This window comes from Hyperolius riggenbachi, chromosome 10 (assembly GCF_040937935.1).
Source record: "Hyperolius riggenbachi isolate aHypRig1 chromosome 10, aHypRig1.pri, whole genome shotgun sequence".
Classification (NCBI taxonomy): domain Eukaryota; kingdom Metazoa; phylum Chordata; class Amphibia; order Anura; family Hyperoliidae; genus Hyperolius; species Hyperolius riggenbachi.
This window is the reverse complement of record NC_090655.1, coordinates 284,435,874-284,452,402: the sequence shown is the minus strand read 5'-3', so window position 1 is coordinate 284,452,402 and position 16,529 is coordinate 284,435,874. Positions and strand designations below refer to the sequence as shown.

The 16,529-nt window shown below is 47.4% G+C and overlaps 1 pseudogene; it reads left to right on the top strand.

The window, feature by feature from the left end:
• Nucleotides 1–16,529, top strand: part of LOC137535546 (zinc finger protein 208-like) — a 274,048-nt pseudogene that overhangs the window by 121,196 nt on the left and 136,323 nt on the right.

Genomic DNA, 16,529 nt, shown 5'->3' with positions numbered 1-16,529 from the left:
TATATTGCCCTTCACAAGTGTTTTGTGTCTAATCATTCATTTCAAAGGGATAAGGAGGCTGAATTTAGTGACTTTTTTTTTGGTTCAGTTCCTCTTTAAAGGGAGTAGAATGCCTGGTAGTCACACAGGAGGCGTATAAGGGGGCTCTCACACAGGCACAGAGGAGCAGTGGTGTTGGTGTACCTAGGGCATTTGACACCCGGTGCTGGGTATTATAAGACACCCCCCCCCCAAAAAAGTAAAGGAGCAAAAAAATGGGTGGCGCTATAGCCGCGGCAAAAAAATGGGCATGGCCATGCCCGGATGAGGGCGGAGCTAACTGTAATTTAACGTGAACCCGGGTGAGAGTGATATGGAGGCTGCCATATTTATTTCCTTTTAAACAATACTAGTTGCCCTGCTGATCTATTTGGCTGCAGTAGTGAACTGAATCACACCAGAAATAAGCATGCAGCTAATCTTGTCAGTTCTGACAATATTGTCAGAAACCCCTGACCTGCTGCATGCTTGTTCAGGGTCTGTGGTTGAAAGAATTAGAGGCAGAGGACCAGCACAGCAGCCAGGCAACTGGTATTGCTTAAAACAAGATAAATATGGCAGCCTCAATATTATTCTCACCTCGGGTTCCCTTTAAAAGTGCAACGCAAAGACAGTGGGCCCAAGTTTTGGTGACCCTTTCCTCAGAAAATTCACATAATTGTTCAGGTTTTCTCAAGAAAATACACGTAATGTGTGCAGATTTGCCCAGAGAATACGTTCAATCATGTCGGCAGATTTGCCCAGAGAATACGTTCAATCATGCCTGCAGATTTGCCCAGAGAATACGTTCAATCATGTCGGCAGATTTGCCCAGAAAATACATGCAATCATGTCGGCAGATTTGCCCAGAAAATCCATGCAATCATGTCGGCAGATTTGCCCAGAAAATACATGCAATCATGTCGGCAGATTTGCCCAGAAAATACATGCAATCATGTCTGCAGATTTGCCCAGAAAATACATGCAATCATGTCTGCAGATTTGCCCAGAGAATACATGCAATCATGTCTGCAGATTTGCCCAGAGAATACGTTCAATCATGTCGGCAGATTTGCCCAGAGAATACGTTCAATCACATCGGCAGATTTGCCCAGAAAATACATGCAATCATGTCGGCAGATTTAACCAGAGAATACGTTCAATCATGTCGGCAGATTTGCCCAGAGAATACGTTCAATCATGTCGGCAGATTTGCCCAGAAAATACATGCAATCATGTCGGCAGATTTGCCCAGAAAATACATGCAATCATGTCGGCAGATTTGCCCAGAGAATACGTTCAATCATGTCGGCAGATTTGCCCAGAGAATACGTTCAATCATGTCTGCAGATTTGCCCAGAGAATACGTTCAATCATACAGGCAGAAGACAAGAGACTTGGCACTAGACGCGGCAGGTGGGCTGGAGCCGCTGGTGCTATAGGGTACGTGCTGCTCAGGTGCAGTAACAGTTTTCCGGAAGAGAAGAAAGAGAGGCACCGTACCTAGATTACACCTTTATTGGGCTCCAATGGACATCACATAGGCGGTATGCAGTGGGGGTTAGGTGAGGCCTGACAGCCGTTTCGCGTACTAACGCGTCATCAGAGGCACTAACCTACGTGTTAATACGTTCAATCATGTCTGCAGATTTGCCCAGAAAATACGTTCAATCATGTCTGCAGATTTGCCCAGAAAATATATGCAATCATGTCTGCAGATTTGCCCAGAGAATACGTTCAATCATGTCGGCAGATTTGCCCAGAAAATACATGCAATCATGTCTGCAGATTTGCCCAGAGAATACATTCAATCATGTCGGCAGATTTGCCCAGAAAATACATGCAATCATGTCTGCAGATTTGCCCAGAAAATACATGCAATCGTGTAGCAGATTTGACCAGAAAATACATGCAATCGTGTAGCAGACCTGGCCAGAACATAAACGCTACCCCTGGCTGCTAATATAAATTAAAAAAAAAAAAAAAAAAAAAACATTTACTCACCTGCAGCAGAGCTCCTGTTCCGGCCTCCGTCCAGTGCGCAGCTCCCACGATCCTCTGCAGCTAGCAACTCCCAAAGTCTCCAGAGCAGGGCTTCGGACATTTTACTATAGCCCTGCTCTGCCACTGCGGTGAACTGATACGGCATCTATTAGATGCCGAAAGTCAGTTCACGCTGGAGAATTTTAAGGGGTGCTTCAGCGCCCAAAGCGCCCCCCCCCCCCCCCCCCCGGTGCCGCCACTGCCCCCAGTATAGGTAGCTAGCAGTTGCCCCCAGTATAGGTAGCTAGTTGCCCCCAGTGAAGGTAGTATAGTTGCCCCAATATAGCTAGTATAGTTGCCCCCAGGATAGGCAGCATAGCTGCTGCCCCCAATGTAGGTAGTGTTGCTGCCCCCAGTGTAGCTAGTATAGTGGCCCCCGTACAGCTGCCCTCCAGTATAGCTAGTATAGTGGCCCCCATAGTTGCCCCAGTATAGCTAGTATAGTGGCCCACAGTTTAGATAGTATAGTTGCCTCCATTGTAGCTGGTATGGTGCCCCCCCCCCAGTATAGGTAATATAGTGGCCCCCATAGATGCCCCCAGTGTAGCTAGTATAGTGGCCCCCCGTTTAGCTGCCCCCAGTATAGTGGCCCCCAGTATAGCTAGTATAGTGGCCCCCAGTTTAGGTAGAATAGTGGCCCCCAGTTTAGGTAGTATAGTGGCCACAGTTTAGGTAGTATAGTGCTCCCCCCCCCCCCCCGTGTAGCTAGAAGGAGGGGTGACAGCAGGGATAGCGGCGGGGAGGGGGGAAATATCCCCCCCTCCCTCACCTGGGTCCCCTCCTTCTGCCTCTCTTCTCCCCCAAAAATGCGGGCAGCGGGCCGGTGGCAGTGGGCAGCAAGCAGGCTGGCGCGGAGAATACTCACGTTAATTCCGCGTATCAGCCTGGAACGCTGCGTCGCCGTCACGTGCCTCTACATTGGAGGCGCAGTAGAGGCACGTAACTGCGACGCAGCGTTCCAGGCTGATACGCTGGAGTAACGTAAGTATTCTCCGCGCCAGCCTGCTCGCTGCCGACTGCCCCCGGCCCGCTGCCCGCATTTTTGGGGGAGAAGAGAGGCAGAAGGAGGGGGACCCAGGTTAGGGAGGGGGGATATTTCCCCCCTCCCCGCCGCTATCCCTGCTGTCACCCCTCCTCCTAGCGCTGCTCTTCCCCTCCTGAGTCAGGTGTAGGGGGGTCGTGGCGACACCCCCCTGTCTGTCTGGCACCCGGTGCGCCACGCCCCCCTGCGCCCTTTGGTAGGAACGCGACTGCAGAAGAGGAACTGAAATAAGTGTGTGTGTGGGGGGGGGGGGAGGGCAGAGGAGGCAATGAAAGAGTAAGAGGAGGCACAACTCTGTGCAGTTTAAAAGTTGTGGCATGTCATGTTTGTTATAATGGTGGTGGGGGTGGTGGGGGGGCAGTGATTTCTAGTCACACCCCTTCCCCACCCCCACTGATCTGTCCAATTGGAGCTGCAGTGTGAAGCAGTTCGGTTCCTCATTGGATTGCAGGATGGGAGGAGAGGTACGGCTATACTGTATATATAGGAGTATATATGTATTTCTTGCTATAAGTACATATAGGTCTGTTGTCACAGGAGTAGCACATTGCTTCCATTGTCTCAGCAAGCTCTACAACTTACTGCTTTCCATGTATGGCCAATGCTTTATGCGTAGGGAGGTCAATGAGATGCAAATAACTCTGTACTTGTATGCAAATATCATGCAAATTGTATGCAGCTAATCACATTTTTCAGGAAATTCATTTCATTGCCCAAATTCCAAGATACAGAAAATGTGCATGCAAGGCAAAGTTACGTGATTGGCTGCCTGTAATGAGCACAACCTTCTGCAGTTCTCTGTCAGGCTGATAACTAGCGATGGTCAGTGACATGCCAGTAACTCTGAGCTGGTGAATATGATAGTCTAATTATATGTAGAGATACACAGATGCTGCATCTGCCCCATTTCCAATCTGCATTATCTTTGCAACAACTTAGAATTATCAGCAGCTCACTGACCCTCCCTAATGATAATTGCTCCTCCCCTCAGAATTCTCTAACAGGAAGTGATGATGTTTCTCTATTTGCAGGGCGGAGTCCCAGCATCAGGAACCTCTCAGAGTCTCGTCTCTCTGTATCCACAGACTGTACAACGGATAATGATGTCACTGGACAAGAGTCTCCTGCAGATATCCTGGTTACCCCAAATATTCCCCCAGACTCCCCTCACCTGTCTAACCCAGAGGGGCCTCATACCCAGCACAGCTCTCCCCCTGCTGGAGGGTCTTATTGCTGCTCCAAGTGTGGGAAATGTTTTGTTTGTAAATCAAGACTTGTCAGACATGAGAGATCTCACACTGGTGAGAAACCCTATTCATGTGCTGAGTGTGGGAAATATTTTGCTTATAAATCATATCTTGTCACACATGAGAGATCTCACACTGGTGAGAAGCCTTATTCATGTGCTGAGTGTGGGAAATGTTTTGGCCTTAAATCAAACCTTGTCAAACATGAGAGATCTCACACTGGTGCGAAGTCATATTCATGTGCTGAGTGTGGGAAATGTTTTGGTCGTAAATCATACCTTGTCACACATGAGAGATCTCACACGGGTGAGAAGCCATATTCATGTTCTGAGTGTGGGAAATGTTTTGGACAGAAATCACATCTTGTCACACATGAGAGATCTCACACTGGTGAGAAGCCATATTCATGTGCTGAGTGTGGGAAATGTTTTGGTCTTAAATCAAACCTTGTCAAACATGAGAGATCTCACACTGGTGAGAATCCCTATTCATGTGCTGAGTGTGGGAAATGTTTTACTCAGAAAACAAGTCTTGTCTTTCATGAGAGATCTCACACTGGTGAGAAGCCCTATTCATGTTCTGAGTGTGGGAAATGTTTTGGGCATAAATCAAGTCTTGTCTTTCATGAGAGATCTCACACTGGTGAGAAGCCCTATTCATGTGCTGAGTGTGGGAAATGTTTTGGTCTTAAATCAAGTCTTGTCTCTCATGAGAGATCTCATACTGGTGAGAAGCCCTATTCATGTGCTCAGTGTGGGAAATGTTTTAGAGATAAACATAGCCTTGTCAAACATGAGAGATCTCACACTGGTGAGAAGCCCTATTCATGTGCTGAGTGTGGGAAATGTTTTGGTCTTAAATCAAACCTTGTCACACATGAGAGATCTCACACGGGTGAGAAGCCATATTCGTGTTCTGAGTGTGGGAAATGTTTTACTCAGAAAACAAGTCTTGTCAGACATGAGAGATCTCACACTGGTGAGAAGCCCTATTCATGTGCTGAGTGTGGGAAATGTTTTGGTCTTAAATCAAGTCTTGTCTCTCATGAGAGATCTCATACTGGTGAGAAGCCCTATTAATGTGCTCAGTGTGGGAAATGTTTTAGAGATAAACATAGCCTTGTCAAACATGAGAGATCTCACACTGGTGAGAAGCCCTATTCATGTGCTGAGTGTGGGAAATGTTTTGGTCTTAAATCAAACCTTGTCACACATGAGATCTCACACGGGTGAGAAGCCATATTCATGTTCTGAGTGTGGGAAATGTTTTACTCAGAAAACAAGTCTTGTCAGACATGAGAGATCTCACACTGGTGAGAAGCCCTATTGATGTTCTGAGAAATGTTTTTAACGCAAATCATTGCTTGTGAGGCATTTGTGTTAAGTGTGGGAATTACAGCATTCCCTGAATCTCTCTTATTTTCAGGGGGCCTCTGTAGAAATCAGTTATCTTGATGTTAATCTTGTGGGAAATTCATCTTCAGGTTCAGTGTCATCCTCTACCTATCACAAGCCCTGCAGTGGGAATTCTATGCTGAGAGCCAATAGCTGTCCTCCTCTCCACACTATTCTGCCAGTCCCAGTAGGGGAATTTATCAGGGCACGTCACAGCTGCTCTCATGATGACGCTTTGTGTACAGAGATGACGCTGTGGGATCCGCCTACATGAATGAGGCTATCCTTATTGGAAGATAGGCAGAGTGATGAAACTGGCCCTGGAGAGAAACAGGGAACAAGGGTTGTGCAATGTCCCTGGGATGTGTGATAACCCAATACAGAGGGCGCTGTATTCATCACAACTGTTAGTTTGGAGTACAGTCACATTTTCTCTCTATAGCAGCACTACAGGCTGATGAAGTCATCCACACTGTCTGGCTAAAGGTGTAAGATTTGCCAGGAGATGGGCGCCCACCTTGAGGAGCATTCTCTCTCCCAGCGGGATCTCTTCCAGCCCACGTCACTGGTTATACACGGTGTGGCATACAAGTGTGACGTGTCCTGATGTCAGTAATGCCATGTCCATACCGCATCCAAGCCTATTGCCTCCTTATCTAATGGAGAACTTCCATTTAGAAAATTTCCTCATTGCCACATTCAATTTTCTGTGTATTTGATTGATTGTTCCATCTGCCGTGTCCAATATACAGGGTGTAATATCCGGCATCTCAGACAGCGGATCTTCGAGCATCACAGGGGTCCTGGCTGGCTGACCACAGCAATACCAAATGTGGCTAAACATTTCCACCAGAGGCGCCTGGTGCATCGCTGACTATTCCCTGTTATATGCTCCCTATTTTATTGCCTGAAGAAGCAGGACTACAGGTCCTTCTCAAAAAAATAGCATATTGTGATAAAGTTCATTATTTTCGGTAATGTACTGATAAACATTAGACTTTCATAGATTTTAGATTCATTACACACAACTGAAGTAGTTCAAGCCTTTTATTTTTTTTAATATTGATGATTTTGGCATACAGCTCATGAAAACCCCAAATTCCTATCTCAAAAAATTAGCAGATTTCATCCGACCAATAAAAGAAGTGTTTTTAAAACAAAAAAAGTCAACCTTGAAATAATTATGTTCAGTTATGCACTCAATACTTGGTCGGAATCCTTTTGCAGAAATGACTGCTTCAATGCGGCGTGGCATGGAGGCAATCAGCCTGTGGCACTGCTCAGGAGTTATGGAGGCCCAGGATGCTTCGATAGCAGCCTTAAGCTCATCCAGAGTGTTGGGTCTTGCGTCTCTCAACTTTCTCTTCACAATATTCCACAGATTCTCTATGTGGTTCAGGTCAGGAGAGTTGGCAGGCCAATTGAGCACAGTAATACCATGGTCAGTAAACCATTTACTAGTGGTTTTGGCACTGTGAGCAGGTGCCAGGTCGTGCTGAAAAATGAAATCTTCATCTCCATAAAACTTTTCAGCAGATGGAAGCATGAAGTGCTCCAAAATCTCCTGATAGCTAGTTGCATTGACCCTGCCCTTGATAAAACACAGTGGACCAACACCAGCAGCTGACATGGCACCCCAGACCATCACTGACTGTGGGTACTTGACACTGGACTTCAGGCATTTTGGCATTTCCCTCTCCCCAGTCTTCCTCCAGACTCTGGCACCTTGATTTCCGAATGACATGTAAATGTTGCTTTCATCCGAAAAAAGTACTTTAGACCTCTGTACTTTAGACCATTTTCAACAGATCCCTGGAGCTGGGCAAAGTCCCCTCCTGTTTCAAAAAAGCTGACATCATTCCTGTTCCCAAGAAGCCAGGAGTCACAGATCTAAACAACTTCAGACCTGTCGCTCTAACTCCAATCCAATCATCATGAAGACCTTCGAAAGATTGGTTCTATCCTATCTGAAGAACCACACAAATGCCCTACTAGATCCTCTCCAATTCGCATATAGGGCCAACCGGTCCGTGGACGACACCATTAACATCATTCTTGCACACATCACTGAACACCTGGACAAACCCAAGTCATATGCCAGAATCCTCCTCCTGGACTTCAGTTCCGCATTCAATACCATCTGTCCGCACATTCTGCATGACAATCTGAAACGACTTGGTGTGGACCCCACCCTATGTGCCTGGAACAAGGACTTTCTCACAAACTGGACACTGCTAGTTAGACTTGGCGGCCACCCCTCCAGTGTAAGAACCACCAACACTGGTGCTCCCCAAGGGTGCGCCTTGTCACCGATGCTCTTTTCCCTGTACACAAACAGCTGCACCTCATCTGCGGACACAGTCAAGGTCATCAAGCTTGCAGATGATACTACCATTCTAGGTCTCATCGGGGATGATGGTGAGCTTGAATATCGCTGCGAGATTGAGCGGACCTTCAGGTGGTGCTCGGACAACAAGCTTGTACTAAATGCGGCAAAAACTGTGGAACTGATAGTGGACTTCAGGAAGAACGCCCCAACACCTTGCCCAATCTTCATCAATGGCATGGAGGTCACCAGGGTACAAAGTGCTCGGCTCCTAGGCACCACCATCACTGAGAAACTGAGATGGGATGTAAATATCTCCACGACACAAAAGAAAGCCCAGCAGAGACTGTTCTTTCTGAGACAGCTGAGGAAGTTTGGAATGCCAAGGGAACTTCTGACCAGCTTTTACACAGCGACCACTGAATCTGTCCTTTGCTCCTCCATCATCGTGTGGTACTCAGGTGCTAGCTCAAGGGACAGGCTCAAACTCCAGAGAGTTATCAACACCGCAGAGAAGATCATACGGGTCTCCCCTGCCTCCACTGGACCTTCTCCATTCAAACAGAATGAGGTCAAGGGCAAACAAGATCATATATGACCCCTCCCACCCTGGCAATCAATTCTTCAACCTCCTCCGCTCAGGGCGTCACTATAGGTCCATTCCCACCAAAACCACCAGGCGCAGAAATACATTCTTCCCTCAGGCGATCGCCCTCCTCAATTCACACCATCTCTAAAAAGCCATCCTCCAGCCCCCTCCCAGCTCCTTGGCACACCTGTGCACGGTCGCAGCCCTAGGACTGTTTCAAAATGTGACTGTATAGAATGTAGACGAATACTATGTATTGTAACTGTAACTTGCACTATGTTGTTGTGTTATTCGTATCGTAATTTCTTGCACAAATTCTTATGTTGCTGTGTTATTGCACCATGCCAACTGCCTGTGTCCACACATAATTCAGTGTGTGGCGCCTGTCGCACTTGGCGAATAAAGAATTCTGATTCTGAGCAACAGTCTAGTGCTGCTTCTCTGTAGCCCAGGTCAGGCACTTCTGCTGCTGTTTCTGGTTCAAAAGTGGCTTGACCTGGGGAATGCGGCACCTGTAGCCCATTTCCTGCACACGCCTGTACACAGTGGCTCTGGATGTTTCTACTCTAGACTCAGTCCACTGCTTCCGCAGGTCCCCCAAGGTCTGGAATCGGTCCTTCTCCACAATCTTCCTCAGGGTCCGGTCACCTCTTCTCATTGTGCAGCGTTTTCTGCCACACTTTTTCCTTCCTACTGAGGTGCCTGGATACAGCACTCTGGGAACAGCCTATTCGTTCAGAAATGTCTTTCTGTGTCTTACTCTCTTGCTTGAGGGTGTCAATGATGGCCTTCTGGACAGCAGTCGGGTCGGCAGTCTTACCCATGATTGCAGTTTTGAGTAATGAACCAGGCTGGGAGTTTTTAAAAGCCTCAGGGATCTTTTGCAGGTGTTAAGAGTTAATTAGTTGATTTAGATGATTAGGTTAATAGCTCGTTTAGAGAACCTTTTCATGGTATGCTAATTTTTTGAGATAGGAATTTTGGGTTTTCATGAGCTGAATGCCAAAATCATCAATATTAAAACAATAAAAAGCTTGAACTACTTCAGTTGTGTGTAATGAATCTAAAATATATGAAAGTCTAATGTTAATCAGTACATTACAGAAAATAATGAACTTTATCACAATATGCTAATCTTTTGAGAAGGACCTGTATATCTGTGAAACGTGTTACAACACTGTGGAGAAACTAATAAATATTTGTCACTTTGAAATTGACGGTTTGTGTCTGCTTTATGGAGGTAAGTCCACCGCTGCCTTCCGAGCACTTTTTAACAATTTTAGTTCAATTTTCTTTTTTTGACGCCTCTGTTTATTCTATACAATTTCCATCAGGTTCGCTGTGGAAACAGGTCCTCTTTTTCCTTGCAGGGTATTGAAAGTATCTCCAGACCAACTAGAGGGGGGGGGGGTGTTCATAAGCTAATTTGGGAGGCATATTGAATTTTCCAATTGGGTGTTCATTCTCCTCTTGGTCTAAATACGAGGTGGGATTTAAGCTGCATCACTTAAATTGTTTACTAGGTGGTGCTCTCTTTGCGCATGTGTGTGCATTGATGTCTTCACGTACGTACATGCCCCCCAGCTTATCACAAATGCTATGTGTGACAATCCAGCCCCGCAATCCTGTTCAATCTGCTCCCGTTAGCGTATGCAGGAAGTACGGGTGCAGACGGACAACGAAGACCGGTTGCTGGATCGTCAGAGGGAGAAGGTTAATGCGACAGTGTGCCAGTCCCGTCTGACAATCCAGCAACCGGTCTTCATTGTCCGTCTGCACCCGTACTTCCTGCGTATGCTAACAGGAGCAGATTGGACGGGATCGCGGGGCTAGATTGTCACATTGGTTGGCATTGGTGGTGATAGCACACCCCAAAACCAGGCATAACCAGCTTTTGGAAAAAAGAAGGCAAAGATCTGCCAAACTCAGTCTTTGCAACCAGAATAATAAGACAGTGGTCGCTAAGTATCCTGTCTTGCAGAACCGGAGTTCTGGGCACAAAACGGTACACACTGATAGCGAATAGATTGGCCTACATTTCCTAACTTTTCTTTGCTGTATCCTACTCTGTCTTGTACTCTTCTCTTCTGAATGTCTGATACAGTTCTGGATTACCAGAATAGGTCTGTCTCTGACTTGCAAACACTGTGCGAGTCGCACGGCATCGCCGCTTTGAACCGCAACCGCACACAGCTGATCAAAGCATTGACGGAAAGGAACGGCCAGGCAATGGAAGATTCCGATTCCCTATGGGAATCCTCGCCTCCACCTCGTGCACCGTCGCCCAGCGCCATGAGCTCTGTGAGTGCTGACGTTGCTACTGCAGCTCCGGGTGATGTGAATACCCAGGATCACGCCATGTTCTCAGCTCCTGCTAACCAACAGCCAGGAACAAGCAGCTCTGGACTAAACTTTACTGCCTTGGGCCATATGAGCCAGCAGTTGTTACCAGGACTGACAGGAGCAGATTTGCGTTTATACTTTGAGTTCCAGGAACAACAGCAGCAGCTCCAGCTTGAGAATGAGGAGCGACAGCGTTGGTTCCAGCTCGAGCAAGGGGAGCAGCAGCACCGGCATGCACTAGAACTTACCCAGGTGAGACCAGCTCCTCCTAACACTCCTGCTGCAGGAGGCCCACCTCTACCTGCAGTCCCTAAAGCCAAGTTCCCTGTTATGGAGAAAAATGGGGACATTGACTTGTATCTACGCTCGTTTGAAAGAACATGCCGCCAGTTCCGCATCCCTGAGGATCAGTGGGCACTCCACTTGACACCTCAGCTCACTGGTAAAGCCTTGGATGCTTTTGCGGACCTACCCACAGACCAGGACAGCGACTACCCGGCTGTCAAGAAGGCCATTCTCGCTAAGTTCCAGCTCATGCCAGAGGTCTACCGGAAAAAAATCCTCCTGATCCAGAAAGGATCCGCAGACGTGAATAGTTGTTTAAGCACCACGCTCCATCAATGGCTCCGAGTCCTTGAAAACAAGACTTATGACGCTATTGTGGATTTGATGCTCCACGACCAGTTCATCGCTATCTGTGTTACAGATGTGAGACAGTTTGTGTTGAAACAAAAGGCTAAGTCTGCGAAGGAAGCCGTTGAGCTGGCAGACATGTATGTCGCAACTCGAGCACCAGACACTCGCAGGCCTACGGTACCAGACTCTCGCAATCCCCTGGTACCGGATAGCCGCAAACCTCCAGCACCTGACAAGGACAGAGCTATGTCCCAGAACTGGGGAGAAAGCAGGCCCACTGGCCCTGTGAATCGGGAGTGGGCCAAGCCGTGGTGCGAGCGCTGTCAACGGCATGGCCACACCAAGCAAACTTGCTACGCAGGAAAGCCAGCCCAACAACCTGGCCAGGCGGCTAGCACCGCAGCGACATCAAGTCCTAGAGTGGCCAACCCATCCGCACCTGCTTCGTCTACTGCACTGTTGGTTGGAGGATCAGAGGTACACCGCATATCCCAGAACCACCAGCCTGTTACGGTGAACGGCCAGACTGTCGTCGGACTTAGATACACCGGCGCAGATGTCACTCTTGTCCGCCCACATCTTGTTTCGGAAGAGGATATTCTCCCGGGAAAATACCTCACACTGATAGGCATCGGAGGTACTCAAACCAACGTGGTCCAAGCCCAAGTCACCATCGATTGGGGTGTGGGGTGTCAAAAGCGAGTGGTTGGGGTTCTGGATGATCTTCCCGTGGCCACCGTGCTTGGCACTGATTTGGGCACACTTGTTTGCCACTGCGAATACCCTGCGGACCCGCAGGTGACCCAAGCCGGACTCCCTGACAACCAGGTACTGTACCAACCTTTAGGAAAAGAGGGTGAGGGGAACCCGTTACCTGCTATTTCTACCGTACCGACCGCATCTAGGCGCATGTACAAGCGACTGAATGTCCTTTAACCATGCCTGTACTTATCACTGTTGACCAAGATGCATGTGTCAATGTCAATAATTGTGGTGTGCCTGATTCTGTCTCTGTTCTGGCTATTACACGTGCTAGGGCCAGCCACCTGAACTCAGAGCCGACAGCAGGGACCCCCTCTGGCTGCTCTGACCTTCAGGCAGATGACAATCAAGGAAAAGAGATCACGTCATACACTCCTAATGTTTGTGATGCTGATGGTACAACTCCGCTGGCAGATACTTCCAGTGTCGGCAGTAACCTGGGCTCAGGTGATGCGGGAGAGGCAGCCCCAACTGTCCCTCCAATAACATCTGACCCCAGCAGTGAGGGTAACTCTCCGCAGCTGACTTCTTACATCACCGGTCAGCTGGCGGAGACCTGTGGCACTGCCTTCGTGCAGGCCTTGAGGAGTGATCCCAGTCTGGAAACGCTTAGGGCCTGAGCTGGCCAGCCTCCAGACGAGAGCACTCCATACAAAGTATACTGGGAAAACGACAGACTATACTGCAAAACGGTGCAGCCTATCACAGGTGATGCGGGTGGGAACACCCGACAGCTGGTAGTCCCTAGGGAATTTCGTGCGCAGGTACTCCGCATAGCTCACGACATTCCCTTAGCAGGACATTTGGGTACCAAAAAGACCCAAACCCGTGTGTAGAACCATTTTTTCTGGCCCGCGATGGGGAAGGACATAGCAAAATACTGCCGATCATGTTCCACTTGCCAGAGGGTTAAGAAGGCCGGGGGCACCCACAAAGTTCCTTTGCAGCCACTGCCAGTCATCACTGAGCCCTTCCAGAGGGTGGCAGTGGATATAATTGGGCCCCTACCCATTCCTAGCACCTCTGGCAAGCGCTACATTCTAACTGTTGTGGACTACGCAACCGTTATCCTGAGGCAGTAGCCCTGTCTTCTCTTAGGTCTGCCACCGTAGCAGATGCCTTAATCGTGATCTTCTTGCGAGTGGGGTTTCCCACCAAAATGATCTCCGATCAGGGCTCCTGCTTCATGTCGGAACTAATGGAAGCCCTCTGTGAGCGAATGCAAATCAAGCACACTACTTCCAGTCCCTATCACCCTCAAGCCAACGGTTTGTGTGAACGATTCAACTGAATGTTGAAACAAATGCTGGCAACCTTCGTAGAATCGCAGGGGAAGGACTGGGAGAGGCACTTGCCTCATTTGCTGTTCGCCTACCAAGAAGTGCCGCAGGAGTCCACTGGGCTTTCACCTTTTGAACTCCTCTATGGCCGAGACGTCCGAGGGCCATTAAAACTGATTCGGAAGACTTGGGAGGGGAAAGATGACCCCTCAGAAGTCTCCGTGGTGGAGTATGTCCTAAAATTTCGGGACAAAATGGAGTCCCTGGTAGCCCTCATGATGGAAAATCTGTCCAGGGCACGGGACGGGATTTCCTGCTTTCAGAGAGCGCCGGCGGTGATCGGGTTAGGTAGGGGGATGCCGCTTGTCAGCGGCTATCATGTAACGAGCCCTGGGCTCGCTACATGATTTAAAAAAATTTTTTTAAATAAAAGTGCTGCGCCGCCCCCTTGCCGACACGATTGGAACGGCAAGGGGGTTAATACACTTTTTCATATATTTGTACTATGGCTTTGGCAGCGTGGTTATTTATAATGTTTGCCTAAGATGGACACTATATTGGAGTAGCCTATGGGGCTTTTGCCCTTTGTGTTGTGGGCAGCTTGCTCTCAAATTGTTGTGTTGTGACTTCTCACCAGTTTGTCACCTAAAATTTGGGCTCTCTTAGCTGCTAGAAGGGGTCTTTGACCCATAATTTCCCTAATCTCAGGGCTCGCCCTCCAGATCCCCCAATGTCTATGTAATATTTCACCCTGTTCTTGCCACTGGGACCCAAAAGGTGTGATTATCCTTAAGAAATCAGATTGTGGCTTCAATTTTGGTTGTGAAGATAAAAGATCTGATCTCACATTTCCCCAGGACTTTTTTACTGCTGCTCTCAGTATTCGATGCAAATACACCCGATCGTGAAATCGTGCATACATTTTTTTTTATTGCAAGTTAACTTGTTCATCTGTGGATCAGCTCCTGTGTAGACGCAAGCACTGATTATATGGAATAGACCTCCGGAGGCCAGGGGGATGATGGCTGACGGTGTGGAGCACACTGTTTCTTGTGGTAGGCTTTCGAAAGGTTGAGGTTACTATTTATCCAACTTGTAGTGTCGATTTTTGATCTAAAAACAGAAGATCCATATCGCTCGCTGTATCGGTTAGTCTTATATTCTGTTTATTTTCGCTCAACTCGTCTAGAAGCATTTTCTATTCAGCCTCCGTGCCTGTCCGCACCACCTGCACATCATCTGTATACCTTATCCAGAGGGCAACATGCCCCGAATCTGGGACTCTGGTAGACATCCCACCTTTCCCAGAGTCTCAGATGCAAACATGCATGTGCCGGGGCACCTGCCGCCCCCATCGTGGTCCCCCTGACCTGTCTGTAATTATTGTCTGTTAAATCTAAAGCAATTCATGGTTTACGTATGGTTGCAGTAACAATTTGTAGTCGCGGAGTCAATTAGATGTATGTCCAGTAGAATGGCCACACACAAGATGTACTGCAAGATTTAACGAAATACGTCCTTTATCAATATTTGTCTCCATTAAGTGTTAACATTTCAAATGTTATTGCAACATAAGTTGATTATTGTATTTGCATTTTAAAACTTAAAAAATATTTATTGAGAAGAAAAAAAAAAACAAAACACCAGAACAGCAAAAAAAAAAAAATCAATAGGACTTAAACGCCACAAGTGCAGCCCTTACAGATGTATTTTTATCAGCCGATCTGTCCAGGCAACATGCGAGAGTCATAATGCTAAAAATATCATCGGCACTACGTAGCGGCGGTAGCGTAAAGAGGGGCTGCTCATTAAAGGAGAACAAGCAAAACGGAATTATGCAATAAATATGTCAAGCGAAATGCTACGTATCACAGCCTGATTTGATTTATGGATGCAAAAATTATAATAATAATAAAAGCAATTCATAAAAAAAAAAAAAAATCTAAAGCAAAGCAACTTGAGAACCAGGCCTAGACTTCGCAATATCATCTCATCATGATCCAGTGCTCCGAGGAAGCTTTCCTCCAAAAGGATGTCCACTGCCCTGCCCCGCGTACAAAGATTCCACATCGGTTCCCACGAGGAGGGACCCAGGGGGCGCCATAAAGCCAGCCAAAACCTTCAGGACGTGACGTGTTTCCTTGACATGCAATGGTAACTGTGCCACCAATGGTTTTAGTTTTTCATCTCTGTATCTCTCTATTCTTTCACATGGACCACCATTCCCAGGAACTATCGGGCAGCCTGGTGGTCTGGTCAGGCTCTTGTGGACCTTTGGTGTAGAGTACAATGTGGGGTCATTATATGATGTCACCATTATGTATTCCCATTCCTGCTTTGATATCACTTCCTGCTCACGGGCCTCAGCCAATAAACTATTGATTCTGTGTTTTATTGCTGGAAAGGGGTTTACTTCTAATTTTTATTTTGTTTTTATTTCTAATTGTTTACTGTTAATGTTATTTCTGCTTCATCGTATTTTTCTTGGTGTAAGTTATTACAGTTTGCCTTACCCAGGGCCGGATTTACCATAAGGTGAGTGTTCTTTGGGTTGAAGGCTTCTCTTTTTTTACGCCAAAGGAAGGAAACATCATTGTGACTAAACAATTACATTTTTGTTTCATCTGACCATAACACAGAAGACCAGAAGTCTTCCTCTTTGTCCAGATGAGCATTTGCAAATGCCAAGCAAGCTTTTGTGTGCCTTATCTGAAGAAGTGGTGTCCTCCTTGGTCTTCATCCGTGGAACCCAGCAGTGTCCGTGGGATTGTCTGCCGTGAGACATTGCCACCAGCAGAGCCCAGATTCACCAGGATAATAATAATAATTCCTTTTTATGTATAGCGCTT